Source organism: Silene latifolia, chromosome X (genome assembly GCF_048544455.1).
Source record: "Silene latifolia isolate original U9 population chromosome X, ASM4854445v1, whole genome shotgun sequence".
NCBI lineage: Eukaryota > Viridiplantae > Streptophyta > Magnoliopsida > Caryophyllales > Caryophyllaceae > Silene > Silene latifolia.
Window position 1 is genome coordinate 274,447,644 of NC_133537.1, and position 16,838 is coordinate 274,464,481.

General features: G+C 37.8%; 1 non-coding gene across 1 annotated transcript; it reads left to right on the top strand.

The window, feature by feature from the left end:
* Positions 1-725: 725 nt before the first annotated feature.
* LOC141625906 (small nucleolar RNA R71) lies at positions 726-832 on the top strand. The gene has a single exon (XR_012535650.1). It is a non-coding gene; the product is annotated as a small nucleolar RNA R71 (small nucleolar RNA).
* Positions 833-16,838: the final 16,006 nt, after the last annotated feature.

Consider the following 16,838-nt stretch of genomic DNA (forward strand, 5'->3'; position numbering starts at 1 on the left):
TGGTGTCTTTTGCTTGGCTATCTTTTTGCATTTGAGTGAAAAATTCTTGTTGATTCTTTTGCATTTGGAGGACCGCTTTTTGGACATCAAAACCTTGGTCATTTTGGTTATTGTATGGATTTTGATTTTGGTAACCTTGGTTTTGATTGTAAAAGGGTCTTTGATTTTGATTTCTCATGGGTGGTGGAGTGTATGTTGTTTGAGGGTTTTGAACATTTTGGCTTTTGTATGAGAGATTTGGATGGAACTTGGTGTTTTCATTGTAAAAATTTGAATAAGGGGTACCACTTTTGTAAGCTTGGAAAGCATTAACTTGTTCGGTTGTTCCCCTACACTCACTTGAGTCATGACCCAAAGTTCCACAATTCTCACATATCCCACTTGGGATTGATGAGGATGTCGTCATGGCATTGACATGATGCTTTGATGTTTTTGAGTTTTCCTCAAGTCTAGCCATAGCTTGTTCAAACTTCAAGTTGATTGTGTCAATGTGAGCACTAAGTTGAGCACCCAATTGAGTAACGGAGTCCACTTCATACTTTCCTCCTCTAGTAGCCTTGCGAGGCCTACTATATTGTGAATTATGGACCGCCATTTCCTCAATCTTGTTCCATGTTTGATTGTCATCAACTTCGGTGAACATTCCATTTGATCCCATATTGAGAATGTTCCTTGAATCTTCATATAAACCATTCCAAAATTGTTGCACTAAAAACCATTCGCTAAGTCCATGGTGAGGACATGAGCAACAAATACCTTTGAACCGCTCCCAAGCTTCATACAAAGATTCTTCATCCCTTTGCTTAAAACCCGTAATTTGAGCTCTTAGCATGTTAGTCTTTTCCGGTGGGTAGAATTTTTTGTAGAAAGCTATAGCTAGCTTCTTCCAAGAATCTATTCCAAGGGTGGCCTTATCAAGGCCCTTCAACCATTGCTTTGCGGTGCCGATTAACGAAAAAGGAAATAAGACCCATCTTATTTGGTCTTGAGTCACGCCCGTTTGAGAGATAGCTTCACAATAATCGCAAAAGGTTTCCATATGAGAATGAGGGTCCTCACTAGGCATTCCCCCGAATTGGCTCCTCTCAACTAGTTGGATGAAGGCGGACTTGGCAATAAAATTACCGGTGAGATGTTGCGGTGTAGGAGTACCATTTGGTAGATCCTCCTCGGTGGGTATAGAGTGTGACGAGAATTTAGGCATTGTAGGTGGATTTTGTGTGGTATTGTTTAATGGGTTTTCTTCTCCTTCTATTGCGAAAGGATTGACAAACTCACTAGTGGGTTGAACAACTTCACCAACACCTCCCAAATTCCTCCTAACAAGTCTCCTATTATTCGTCAAGGTTCTTTCGATTTCACGGTCAAAAGGTAACAAATCTCTTTGTAACCTTCTAGACATGCAAAAATATCAAACAACTCGAAAACAATTAGAACAAACCTTGAGGAGTTTTACTTCCCCAAGGTGAAAAAGACACAACTAATAACAATAAAAGAAATCTTAAATCAATTAAACACCGTCCCCGGCAACGGCGCCATTTTTGATCGAGGCCATTTCGTGTTCACAATTAAGCATATGTGGTCGTTGGTCAATGGTTGATACAAAACACAATTTATACTCCACAAACAACTCTACAATTAGTAAAGAGGCAAGTAAAGGTCGGATCCCAAGGGACGGGTATTGAAATGAGAATTCTATTGTAACTAGTAGTGTCTAGGGGTGTCACAAATTGGGTTGATGTAGAAGGTTACTAAACTAAAATAACAATGAAAATAAACTAGCAAGATGAATAAAAATGAGGGGTGTAAACAATTGATTAAAAGCACTAGGGTGTCATGGGTTCATAGGGGAATCATGGGATATGATCATACAAACATGTTCTCAAATTATAAGCAAGCAATTATTGTTGTGATGGATTGAGTTGGGTTATATCTTACAATCCTAGGAAAGTTTGGGTCCCGGAGCCGAATCGATTAGATTGTACAACACCTACAAGTCGACTTAATCTTCCCTACTCAACAACATGCATGGTCTAACAAGACTCGAGTTGGGTTATGTCTTACAAGTCAAGTTGAAAGGATAGAAGATGATAGTAAATGCAAGGATTCATAGGCTTAGCATTTCATCAAATATAACATGTGCATGTATTAAGATCAAAACAAGCAAGCAAATAAGATATGAAAGCATATTGATTTAAGCATGAATCATTCCCCATGTTGGTTTCCCCTAATCACCCATTAAACCCTAGCTAAGAGACTACTCACTCATTATCATATTGATCATGCTAGAAAGGTTGTCAATCATACTAACATAATGAAACATGATGAATAAATGAAAGTAATTAACAATAATTAAAAAGGGATTAAGAGATTATACCTACTAATGATTCCAATAATAAAGCAAGAATAATAGAAGTACTTGAATCCTAGATTGAGAGGTTGTCAATCTCCCAATAATAACCCAAATAATCTTCAATTACCCAAAATAAAGGAAGAACAAGAGAGAGATTAAAGAACTAAAACTTGGATTAAAACTTGATTAATACTTGATTACAATATTAAAGAGAGATTTGATTGATATTAACTACACTAATTATTGATAAGAAGAACATGCTCCTCTAATTAGCCTAATGGGGTATTTATAGTGAAAATTAGGGAGGATGCATTAGGGTTAACTAAGGGCTAAACTAGTAATTACACTTTTTAAGTTGAGCAAGGAGAATCCGGTATTTTTTGAGAGAAGGGCTTCTCTTTTCGTAGCTTGAAGAATGAAAAACGTCTTGCATCTTGAAATCCGTGCGGATTGGAGTCGGGACGGCCGGATCTGGTGAGAATCCGAGCGGATTCAAGAGAGGGACGCTCGGATTGTGCTGGGGGAATCCGAGCGGATTCCAAGGTGGGACGCTCGGATTGGGCTGGACGGACGGGCGGATTTGGTACAATCCGTTCGGATTGTTGGTCAGCTTCAATTCTTCTTCTTTTCTTCCCTTTTCTTCATAAATTCCTTGGGGATTTCCTCGGGGACTCAAGGATCCTTTCTCAACATTGCTCTTCTACTATGATATGTACAAAGGCCTTCTAGTCTTGTCTCTCCTTGATGCTTGGTCATTGAATACAATCAATTTAGCCTCGTTTTGCCATGAAAATGCAAGATTCTTACTCCTTTCCTACCAAGGGATCAAAATCTCAAAGAATATGCAAAACAAAGAACTAAAGATAAGAAATGACCCAAATAGGCACTAAAAAGCATGGAAACAATGGTAATTCGGGGGCTAAATATGCGCCAATTATGGTCACATCACACCCCCTTCTTACCCGGTCAAGGTAATAGGGAGGTGTTACCTTCTCGGTTTCCTGAGGTAGTGAAATCTGAGTCGCAATCGAGAAACAACTAACATAAATAAATATTTAATGGATTACATAGACATAGATGAATGAATAAAACAAATAATACAACGCATGACTACAAGACTAATCTAATCAACTATACTCGACTTGAATGTTATCATGGCTCATCCCTTCTCCCGCATGCTACCAAAGCAAACCTGTAAATAACTGCTCCCCATAAGATCGGAAATAACATATGGATCGACATAGGTCACCCCGGAAATAGGTGACATTTACACGGACACAACAAATGTGATACTACAAATGTTTTAAGTTATTATTGTGACATCTTGGGATGAGATTGGTGTAGTTGATAATCGTAAAGTCGGATAGTGTTCAGTTGTGTGGATATTTATAAATGTTGTTATAGTAGTTATGGGCGAACTTCGGGACGAAGTTCATTTTATGGGGGGAAGACTATAATACCCCGTAATTTAGTGAAGTTTATATAATTAATTTACGAAATTTGAATAAATAATTAAAGGCATTTATATTTAATAATTGAAAATAAGACGGGAAAAATATAATAATAAAATAAAGAAAGACAGAATTGGAGTTGGGCCGTGTGCTATAGGGCTTGGGTCGGCCATGTATGTTGCGTAAATTAATAGAGTAATTGTCGGGATCAAATAATTAATAATAATAATAATAATATATTTTATATTTCCTAATTTTTTTTTGCAAGAAAAGCAAGCCATATATTCATCCATTAAAAGGAATAAAGAGGCAATCTTACAAAAGTATAACCAATATGAGTTTTTCACCTAGCTAAATACCCCACTATTTCATCCTCCTTATGTGATTTAGATGCATACAATAATCTAATAATTACAAGAAATTGAACTTTCTTAATAATAACATCCACACTATGCTCAAAGCCTCGAAAAATCCTAATATTCCTCTCTTCCCAAATGCTATAAACCACAGCACCTATACATCCTAGAAACCATTTGGTTTTCCAGTGTCTACAAGTACGTCTATTAGCACCCCAATGTAGCTCCTTATTGAGACTATTCGTACGCCCCGAAATCTTCATCCATGAGAGAATGCCTTGTCAAACTTCTTTAGAAAACAAACACTTAAAAAATAAGTGTTTATGATTCTCATTGTCCTTTTTGCACAAAACACAACGGTTTACCAATTGAATACCTCTGTAGTTTAGTTGATCAATGGTAGCGAGTTTCTTCTGCATAGCCAATGTTAGAAACACACTGTGCTTGGGTTGTACTGCACGTTGCCAAATCACTCTTGCCTAGCTAACAGGATTCAGGCATTGCCTGAACTTATCATACAGCAGGTGGAGTTGCAACTTCCCCTGATGAACACAATTTCCCATGAACTGTTTTGCATTCTGAATGTTCCCTGTGTGCAGCAACAACTCATCTCTGACCTTCAAAATACTGGCCAACTTTCAGAATGATTAGGCTTTGATGATGCAGTCCAAATGCTCCCTGACTTGATGTTATATTTGAAATGCCATTCAAACCAGATACTATCAGATCCCTGATCCAATTCCCAAATCCATTTACCCAGAATGCATTTATTCTAGGCCAGCACTTCCTTAATGTTGAACCCTCCTTTCTGATGAGGTACACAACAAGACATCCAACTTTTCATTATCAGTTTTCTACACCCTTCCACAGAATTCCATAGGAAATTCCTGCAAAATTTGGTAATTAGTTTGATCACTCCTTTAGGAATCAACAAAGTAGAGCACCAGTATTGTTCCATGCCCAAGATAACAGAGTTCAACAAACTAATCTTCCCTGCATACGAAAGTTTGTGAGTAGACCAGTGTTGTAGAGCTTTTTGGACTCTATTAAGAAGATCAGCAAACATGCCTTTGTTCAATTTGCCATCATTTAAAGGTACACCCAAGTATCTAAAGGGGAAATCCCCCTCCTTAAAACCTGTAGCCTGAAGAATCCCCTGCTTGATATCATCCTGAACACCTCCCATATAGATATTGGTCTTCTCAGGATTAGCATACAACCCAGACATGCTTACAAAAGTATCTAATGCTTGTGTGACAGCAGCAACAGAAGGAATGTCACCCCTGACAAAAAGCATTAAGTCGTCTGCAAAAGTTAAATGGTTTAGTCTCACTGGTCCACATTTTGGGTGATATGAAACCTGAGGATGCTTATGTATGTGCCTAAGAGTACGAGATAGAATCTTCATGCTCATAACAAAGAGGAAGGGGGGAGAGAGGATCCCCTTGCCTCAGACCACTTTCACTCTTAAAAAAGCCAACTCTATCACCATTAATCTTCAAGCTGAACCAAGTAGAAGTGATGCATCCTAGAACCCAGTCCTTAAACTTGGGGGGGGGGGGGGGGAAATTGTAGTACTGGAACATCTTGTCAATGAATTCCCATTGAAGGGAATCAAAAGCTTTCTTGATATCCACTTTGATTAAGCATCTTGGAGAGACCCATCTTTGTCCATAACCCTTCACCAATGACTGAGTAAGCATGATATTCTCAAATATATTCCTGCCCTGAACAAAAGCCCCCTGCTCTTTACCCACAATATGCGACATATAAGGTTTTAGTCTAGCACATAATATCTTGTTGACAGTTTTATAGAACACTGTACAACAAGGAATAGGTCTGTAATCCATTACAGTAGCCACTACAGGTGTCTTAGGAATTAATGCAAGTAAAGTGGTATTAGCTTGCTTTGACATTTTCTCAGTTCTATAGAAGGATTGAATGGCTTTGCAAAAATCCTTCTTAATAGTCTCCCGGGATTTCTTAAAGAAATTTGCAGAAAACCCATCATGACCAGGACTTTTATTTGAGTCAATAGAGAACACAGCAGACTGAATTTCTGTCTGTGTGATCTCCCTGTAGAGTCCCTCCCAGTCAGAAGTAAGAATCTTATTCCCCTGCAACTCAGTCATAGAATCACAATTGACATCCACCTTTTGACCCAAAAGCCATATGTAGTAGTCAACAAAAGCTTGATTCACATCCTGAATCCCAACCTTCTCAATCCCCTGCCTATCCAAAATCCTCCCAATAGTAACCGGTGCTTATATTTCCTAATCAATTAGGCAAAATTATTTCCTAATTGATTCCTTATAACCTTAGCCTACCAATATAAATAGATGAAACCTCAAACAATGGTCCTTATTATTCATCAGATCTGAAAAATAAATTATAAAGAGAGAGAGGGAGAATAAGAAGGGGAATAGCCAGGAATTTGTCATCTTTTATCGTCTCAAGGTAATATTCTATGACCGTCTCATGTATACACCTTTGCTTTGTTATAACTTGTAAACTAGACCACCGTTTGATGAACTGAGACCGTCACCATGACCGTGGATCACCAGAGTTTGACCAGGACCCGTTGTTGACCGTCATGGTGGTTGTTAAGGTCGGGTTTTCGTGCCTGCTAGGTAAGGTTTGTCGAAGGGGTTAGAACAGGATTCGATCCATAAGACATGACTCACAGGACCTGGGCTTGGTAGGGTTAGGAACAGGGGAGTCGGCCGACTTCTGTGGTGGCGTGTGGTTGCTAAAGGCGCCACCTTTATGGTGTTTTGACCGAAATTGTGAAACAGGGGAACAGGGGACTTCGACCCCAATTCGAACCCTAAACTAGACAAGGCATGACCTGGTTATGGCGGGAACGGGATCGGGTGTTTGGGTCTACCAGGGTAGAGGTGTCAGGGAGGTTGAAGGTGGTCGTTTGTGGTGGTGGTGGTCACACTAACGAGAAACAGGGGAGGTGTTGCGGGTTGGAGTTGCTGTCGGTGTTGGGTAGTTTCTAGGGTGGTGTTGTTGGATCGAGGAGATGAGGGACCATCCCTGGAGCCACCGTAGGTCAGTGGTGACAACGGTGGTGGCCAGAGGTGGTGAGGTTGAGTGAGAGGGTGGTGTCGGGTTTCGGTATTAGTTGTGTCATGATAGTGTTAGGGCGTGAGATTTTGGAGTGCTGGTGGTTGGAGGTCGTCGGGGGTCTTGGTGGTGCAGGCTAGTGGTGGTTGATGGGGTGGTGCCTCTAAGAGGCTGGTAAGGCATGTATGGTGGCTGCAAAAGGGGGTGTGTGTGGGTGTTGTACACGGTTTTGCATACGAGAGTGTTGGGATTGTTTCACGTGGTTTAGTGGGTTTTTGGTATTAGTTTATGGGTTAGACTTGTTTTTTTAAGACGGGTTTATTTGGGTGTTGACTCGGGTTTAGGGAAGTCGGGTTTTTAATATAATTACTCCATATTAGTTTTATAATTAATTTATAATTAATAAAATAATTAGTTTGGGTGATTGTGACGTGTTTGCATTCGGGTTTTGTAATTGAAGCGGGTTTGAATATCATAATAATAAATTAATAATTAAATTGGATAAATAATAATTAAAATGTTATAATTAATAATTGAATGAATTTTTAATATGTTAGGTAACGAATTGTGAAGAATTTATAATCGGGTTCGTGTGCTTTATTATTGGATCGCTTAATATGCTTAATTGGATATTGCTTGCCGGGTAGGATAACTACTCTACTGGCTGTTATTGTTGTATCTCACATGAGTATTGTGGCTGGAAGTATACTTGTTATATCGTTGTGGTTGAGTATTGTGGATTATATCCGGCTGATTAATTAGTATTGTTCGTTGCGTTCATATAAGAATGGCATTTGAATTAGTTATCAGATTTATTCTAGCAGACATTACTTATAGTAATGTATAGTGGTTATCATATTTATTCTGGCAGACGATTATAATCGTGAATTCTCGACGCAGGCCCCAGGCTAGTTCTGCAAACCGTCTGGTGGATATTTATCAACTGTGTGTTGAGGCAGACATTACTTTATAGTAATGTAGTGTGTTTTCTCACCTTCGGGTTGAGGCTGCCCCGGCTAGTGATTGGCGGGATGAATAGTATTGCGAGTGATAAACTCGGCTGAATGGTTCTATTAAGTCGTATCATGCATAATCATATTATTATTGTCATCTACTGTTGTTAGTTATTCCTACTCAACCTCGTGGTTGACAGTGTATTCGTGAACACCTGTGATGAACCATAATGGGGAGCAGATTTAACAGATACTAAAGATTAGCTGACTTGGGAGCTTATGGGAATGCGTGAGGACTTGGCCAATCTACCTAGAAGTCTAGACCACATAGATTATTTAATCACTTTATTTATTTCCGCTGCGAGTTGTAATTATTTTATATTAAGTTTTAGTTGGTTAAGTTATAATAAGCATGTAATCGCTAAGTTTTAATTTAAAGTAATTTGGTGAGTTGGACTTTGTTATTCACTGCCTCGGGAAACCGAGATGGTAACACTCTGATTTACTTGGGATGCCTAGCTAAAGGCTCCTGAATAAATGGGGGTGTTACAAAGTGGTATCAGAGCAAAACGATCCTCTGGCCTAACCAATGAATGATAATGAATTTAGGATGTGTCTAAATAAAATAAACCCCGGGTAGGAACTGTTGGGAGCCCCTCTTAGTGCGGTTGAGAAGCGCGCCTTAATTCGTACCTTGGCCCTTTCAGTTTTGAACCGGATACCTTGAGAGATATTACAGTGTGGGGTAATTTAAAATGAATATTATTTATTTTGTCGTTGGAAGGTTGCCTTGTTTGAATATTGTTTTCATTCATGATTGCGGTTACGGGGACGTAACCTTGCTTATAAGAGAGGGGATATGATATCACATGTATGTAGGAGGCATAATTATGATTAACATGTGAAGTATTATTGAATTCACTACTACAGATACAGGCTATAACAACGGGTAAAAACCGTTGTAAAAACAAAAAGCGGACGTTGTTAAAGCGGCCGTTGTAGAAGGTATTTACAACGGTTTGGTTATTTAATGAAACCGTTGTCGAAAGTATTCACCACGGTTAAAAGCCGTTGTTGTTGGATGTTCTCCGTTGTGGAAAGTGTTTCAAAAATTTGGAGGGAATAATATAACAACGGTTGTCATATGTATAACCGTTGTTGTAACTTTCCCTCCAAAATTGTGAAGTCTTTTAACAACGGGTTTATGCTACATACCCGTTGTTGAAATTGTTAGTAACAACGGTTCTTAGTTTAAAACCCGTTGTTGTAACTTTACCTCCAAAATTGTGAAGACTTTTAACAACGGTTCTTCGTTTAAAACCTGTTGTTGAATATTATGCGCGGTATTTGTGAAAGTCATTCACAACGGTGTTTTTTTTATTAACCGTTGTGAAAGGTCTTCACAACGGTTTTTTTTAGTAACCGTTTTTATTACGAACTCCTAATGTTTTGAAAAATTAAATTTGCTTCATGTCATTCAAAAACCTGCATATATCAATGACACCATATACCAAAGCACTAAAGATAAATCACATTTGGGTTCATCGAACTCAATAGATTCAATTCAACCACAACAACAATCATATATATATATATATATATATATATATATATATATATATATATATATATATATATATATATATATATATATATATATATATATATATATATATATATATATATATATATATATATATATATACTTACAAGGAGTTGAATTTACATGAACTAATCATTCCCTAACTTCAACAAAAAATTTACTAATAAGCTGATCTAAACTCTGAGTATCATGCATTTCTATTTTCTAAGACGTATTTGCCCAACATGTCCCTTACCTCGTCTATATCTATACTTGAGTACTGCTCAATCTGTTGTGACGGGTTGATTACATACTGCGGAAAAAACAAAGAGAAGACATTATTGTAACAACATCAATTACTGCATAGCAACATCATGGTATATATAGCAGCAAGCAAGACAACATTAGCTCTAATTTTAAAAAAGTAATAAACACATTATTAAATTACTAACCTTTTCTGGAATAATGATATATCTTCGCCTAATAATCTCCAACATGAACCGACAAACGTAGTATCCACATTGTATGCTATCTGGCTGGCGAGGGGCCTATTATTACATAAAAACAAACAGACGAGAGAAGGCTCACATCAGAATCTTGAACTTTAGGTATTGTATTAGTATTAAACACAGATTTTTGCACTTAATGTATTGTATTTTATCACGTACCCCTGTTATCGTAATAAAATTAGGGCCATCATCAGAATCTTTCGTGGGGTTATCCTGCTCGTTAGCTCTTCTCTTCTCAAAGGCCCTTATTTTAAAAAAAAAAAACAAAAGGAGGCAGACACTCATTTTTTTAGGGGCAAAAATGAGCTTTTTGGTATAAATAAAAATTGAAACTTAATGTTATTATAAATAAATCAGTATTATAAACTTACTTATTAATCAAGTGCTTAAAAGTCTCGCTTGGTTGATTATGTAAAGAGTCCAACCAGAAAACTTTCTTCCTTGTCGGCATGATGGCTGCTAGCACCCAATGAGTCCTACATCAAGAGACATCATCATTATTAACAAGTACATATATATATTAGTTATGAAAATGCAATTGTAGGGGGAAACGTAATATTAATTTGTTTATTACCCTTTTTCATTATAAGCGGCAAAAACCAGCTTCTTGGTTGTCGCCAATTGCTGAGCAATATAATCAACCCGGTCTTCGAACAAGAATTCCGTAATAAATAAAGATAAAACAAAGGGGCACAGGAATCCGTATTGATCAACTGGAATCCTATTCTCGGGGATCACTCTCAATTTCAATATCCTACATTATTACGGTATTAATTCCGGTATTTAAAACACTATCTAGTAGTCAAGATATTAGAATATGAAATTATTTATTAAGAAACTTACTTCATCCAAACAAATAGGTGTTGGACATCAATCTGGTCTAGGCCAGCCCAAATGGCTAGCATATCCCATGATAGAAGTGCTTCGCGCTCAACCCCTAGAATATCCTCCTCGAGCGGAATAACTATCAATTGCTCGGTGGCTATGCGATGGCCAGCCTCCTCATGCAGTTTCCTCATCGTCACCGTTCTTACTTTTTGCATGTAATCCTTCCCAGTATATTGTGTGGAGTTTAAACTCCTAACTTCTTTCAGGTCCGGGAAAGAATGAGTCTTTGATTTTGTGCTACTACCACCAGCCTACACATGTAGTAGATAATTAAAATAATAAAAAATCCAAAGGTAACATATCCTAGTTGGAGTAATAAAAATAAAAGCGTACTTAATTAAATACTTCGTCAACCTGCTCTTTCAATGATGAGGTAGTAGTAGCAGGTATGACTGAGGACTTAGGCTTATCAGTCTTTTTTGTCCCCTACACAAAATTACCATGCTTTTTATAAATACAGACAAAATATAAATATAGGGAGCGATGTTTTTAAAAAAATGGAGAAGTTAATTAAATACCTCATCAAGTTGTTGTCTCGACGAGGTAGTTGGCATGTCTGTGGACTTAGGCTTATCCGCCAAAGCCGGCTTTTTTGTTCCCTACAAAAAAAAATAACATATAAATTTAACATATAAAAACATTCAACAATTAAAAATTTAACATATATATAAAGGTATTTCTTCTAACCCCAATTGCTTTGGTGAGGCGAGAGGCGAGGAGCCAAGAAGATGTGAGAATCAGGCCATTGGATGAAACTTCCAACCGCATCTCCCAGAATGGTAATGTCGTCACGAACTGGGACAAGCAGTTGAAAATTTTCATGGCCTGGAAAGACTATAGTTATCTCTACTTTTCTATGATTCGGCAAAAGTTTTTCGCCATGGACAACCACTACAGTTTCCACTGCTGATTTGGTGTGCATTTCTACGAGACCCCGGCCAACACGCACATATGGATTTTCGAATTTAGGGTCAGCAAGAATAACTGGTCTCTTGTTTACGGCCTGAAGAATACACATACTTTATTATATCCCAAAATTTAATAGAATTCATATAAATTTAACTAATTAAACACTTCATGCATACCTTATCGAAAACAGTGGAACCGACTTGAAGGGGATGTATCTTTCATTTTCCATCAGCCGTCTTCTCAAGTTGCATCTCCTTTTCAGACCTATTATTTACCTAATAAAATTAACCAATGGTACCATGTCAGAAGTTATAGCATTAGAGCTGGCAGTGAACACACCCCCTGATCTTACCCAAAAAAAAAAAGAAAAGAAAAATAAGGAAGTATTAATTAGGTACCTGATCGGCTTTAGTTGTTACAACTTCAGAAGCATTAGGTACCTGATCGGCTTTAGTTGTTTCAACTTCAGAAGCATTAGGTACCTGATCTTTCTGAATCTCATTGACCGATACTTCCTTCTCATGTATTGCCAAGGTAGTAGCGGCCTCTTGACCAATCTGTTGTAGCGGCCTTCTCAGACTTAGTCTTCCTTTTCTTCTTTATCGGGGCAGTTGTCCCATAATATTTCGTTACTCCAACCTGTAACGGGACGCCCCTCAAACGACCTGGATGTTCGGGTCGGCCGATCGCTCTAGCAAGAACGTCATTACGACCACTGGGAGTGAATTTCCCTTCTTCTACCTCTTTCAATATGTTGTCCTATAATATATTAAATAAACTTCAAATTATATTTGTGACTAAAATAATAAAGTTAGTAATGAACTCGTCTTAATAAAATAATGCTTACTATGTTGGCCAACACTTCCTCATCATATTTGTCACGACCGGGATCCTTTAGGCGTGTGCCCTTCTTTATATGTTACATGCCGATCCAAGTTGGTCATGATACCCGTCGTTGTGAGTACCAAAAATAAAATTTATATTTCCTATTAAAACTAACCTAGGCTAGTGGTAACAGGGTTGAACCACAAGGAGGCGAATGTAATTAATAATTGTCTAATTCTAGTCTAAAGTAACGAATGTGAGGGTTGAACTGATTTGGTCTATAGCTAAAGGCAATAAAAGACAATAAACTAAATAAACGGATAAAACAGATAAAAGAAGGGTACTAGGATGGTCAGTTCACTATAGTTTCGGTGGCAGCATACTAAGTAGGTCTAAATCAAACACATGAGGCGGGAAAACAAGAGGTCCTCTCGGTCCACTCTTAACGGATAGCCTCTTTTGATCTCGCTATAAGTCCCTAATATCACTAATACTGACTCTCGTCCTGAAAAATGACTAATAATCTAAACTTTACCTATCTTTCGATCTCAGCATAGTTTAGTCATTTTAATTGGTGATCTAACAACTTTTCCTATCTTTCGATCTAATGGGTCAGTCATATATTAAGCATTCAACTAGTCGCATGCATTCGATTCGTCAAATACAACATTTAAATCAATTAAAACGAAGGTAAACCTCACGTGGTCAGTCGATCGACCAGGTATGGCGGTCGATCGACTGACACGCGATTTCAGGCCATGTTAATACTAATGCCGCCTACACTATAATTCCCCTACATCCTAGCACGAATAAATTAGCTACTCATACTAAGAATGATAACAACAGTAAGATTGGCTAAATAAACTACAGAATTCATGATTGATACGGTAAGATAAACAATTAACATAAGATGGCGATTCGGCTTGGGAAACTGATCTAACAATTCTATAACTATGAAAGAAAGCAAGATAACTTGAACAAAACAGGAGAGTACCGTGTGAATTGCAAAGGAAAAGAACAAAGCCGAATTATCAAAGTGAATTGTATTCAATCCCGAATTAATCCTTGAACCCTAATTATTGATAAACTAAAACTGTATACTAAACTTGAAATAAAAATTCGATCCTTATTCTGAAAACTCATGCTGCGTTATATAGGAAAAGTACGCAGCTATTATTCCTAAACCTAATAACTCATGGGCTTGATAGATCTCGATCTTTTAATTCTCGTCTGAAGTAGCGACTTGGTCGATCGACTAAGCATGGCGGTCGATCGATCGCGCCTGAGTGAACAAGAGCTACTGGAACCGCGAGGTTGGTCGATCGATGAAAGCGTGGTCGATCGTGGAAAGTAGTGATAGTTGGCTTCTATAATCTCGTGGATTTGTCTTTGGGCCTTGAAACGCGCACCAAGCTCGTTCCTTAAGTGAATTATTCACGTCAAATGTAATGCAGGATACTCGGGGACGGATTTAGCTCAATTTCCGTTGAATTCTTCACATTTCTGCAATAATGTACAAAAACACGAAAGTAGACGGAAATAGGGGAAATGGTAGCTTAAACTACACAAATGAGCTCTGAAATGCGTGTAAAATGAGGTGTAAAACATCATATAAATGACACGCATCAAACTTCCCCAAACCAAACCCTTGCTTGTCCCCAAGCAAGAACTAAACTCGATCTAATGACCTAATGGAACGAGTTCAATCTCAGAGCGAATTACAACATGTAAAGCCTAAACCATTTTAATGTAATAACCAACAATCAATTAGCAATTATGAATCATGCAACCGAGTTATGAAGTCGTTAAAAACTGCTAAACCATCAACTATAGAGACTTATCAAATTGGACTCTCACGGGTCGCTCATATCACACATAAGCACAGGTGAATATATGTAAGAGGATAGAAAGAATTCATTTTGTAAAGACTCTCACCTAACTACGACCTATAAGAACATGCCTGCAATATAATATGAAAGTAATCTCTATGACCGTACATATGCATTCCAACCAACAAAAGACCATGACACATGCCGAGATATATATGGATATGTGAGGTATGGGTAAGAAGAGGCAAAACATTTACGGGAAAGTGGAGGTACATGTGATCAAGCTAGTACCAAAACGGAACCATATGACAACATCCCTCTTCTTGCTCAAAATTCAATCGATACGGTGCTATAGCAAGCACAAAACTCACAATCTCCAGTATAACAGTAATCAACCAACTCCCTATAAGATACTAATGCAACATGGGAGCAAAAATCGCCATAAGATAAGGATTTTGAATTATGCGAATTGATTTCCTTCGGAACCCAGTCGATCGACTTGATGTAGTGGTCGATCGACTGAAGTAAACAGTACAGAACTCTTTTTTCTTTTTTGAATCATTTTTTACTTTCTTTTTTTTTTTTTTTTTTTTCTTTGAACTTCTTTCCTCCTTCATTCTTTTTATCCAAAAAAATCTCAATAAGAGCAAATGCTACCAAAAACTAAGTAACAATCCCAAGAACATAGACTACTAGCTTGACAAGGGCAGGCTAAATGTAGGATGTAGTAATGGGACAAAAAGGCTATTTTTGGCAGTGTGAAGCTTATGGGTAAAATGAGAAAAGGAGACCTCTACCACATGTGTCAACAAATCACAAACCGAATGCATACAGGTATTAAGCAGATCAAGTTCATATTTATGCATATTTGTGTAACATGTCTCATAAGGAGTACTACTCACATTCCTAGATAAACTGGTCATAGATGACACCAGTTATAAGCTCTAAAACTTAGAAAATATGATGTAGCTTGCCAAAATTCTAAGTCAAGTCTCAAGTTCAGCAAATAATTAACGAAAACTCGTAGATATGCACTTATACGATTCTACTAATAACATGTCAATTAGCAAGGTTCAGGCAGAAACAGATGCAAATGCAATATCATCATTGAAATACTACCGTTCCGACTCGACCTATATGCTGAAATAAACATGCAAATTTTTGAATTTTGATGAAATTTTTCAATTTTTTTTGAATTTCTTGTATATATAAGAGAAATGAAATAAACAATGCAAGCAAAAAATGTAAACGTGCAACTGAAATGCAATAAAACAATGCAAATGAAATGCGACGCAAAACCCTTCCCCAAACCAAATCGCACAATGTCCCCATTGTGCAAAATCATGTAATGAAGAAAAGAGAACGGGAATTTGCGATAAGTAAATATGACATGAAGTGGAACTCGGGAACTCACAAGACTTTAAGCGCAGCAAAAGGAAACCTCCCCAAACCAGCGTGAGCTAGGAGGTTTCAGTAGCTAGCAGTGCTACCAATAAGTACCTGGAAGACAAACAAATACCACGCATAAAACCGAGAAAACAATAATGAAGCGGTAATTATGTACATAATTGAGAAAATAGAAGAAATAAATAAAATGACGGAAGATAAAGTGGAGTAGAAAACTCCCTCAATTCCGCAAATCGACCAAACACAGCAGGGGAGAGGTCGTGAACAGGTACAGCAGTCCAGGGAGGTCGATCGACCATAGCAGGAAGTCGATCGACCAGAGTGAACAGGAACAGAAGCTCCTGGAATCGTGCGGTCGATCGATCGACCATACGGGCGATCGATCGGCCAAAAAAATCTTCTTTGTAACCGATTTCTTCGTATTTGCTTAATAACTGGAGCTAATGAGGTTTAACAACCTGCAAGTGCACAATAATACGCGCCCAAAATTGCGCAAAACCCAAAGTAAAGTCTAAAGTGCTTAAAAATCCTAAGCAAAATAATTAAATGCGAAGTCTCGCGCACACAAAAGCAATAAAATAGTTTAAAAGCAATAAAATTAAGTTTTTGATAAAGCGCGTGATCAACTAGTAGTTGATCAAGAATGGCCACGGTATGGCCCACTTTGTCGGCTTCTGGCTACAAGAGGTAGCCTCAACGGTGCT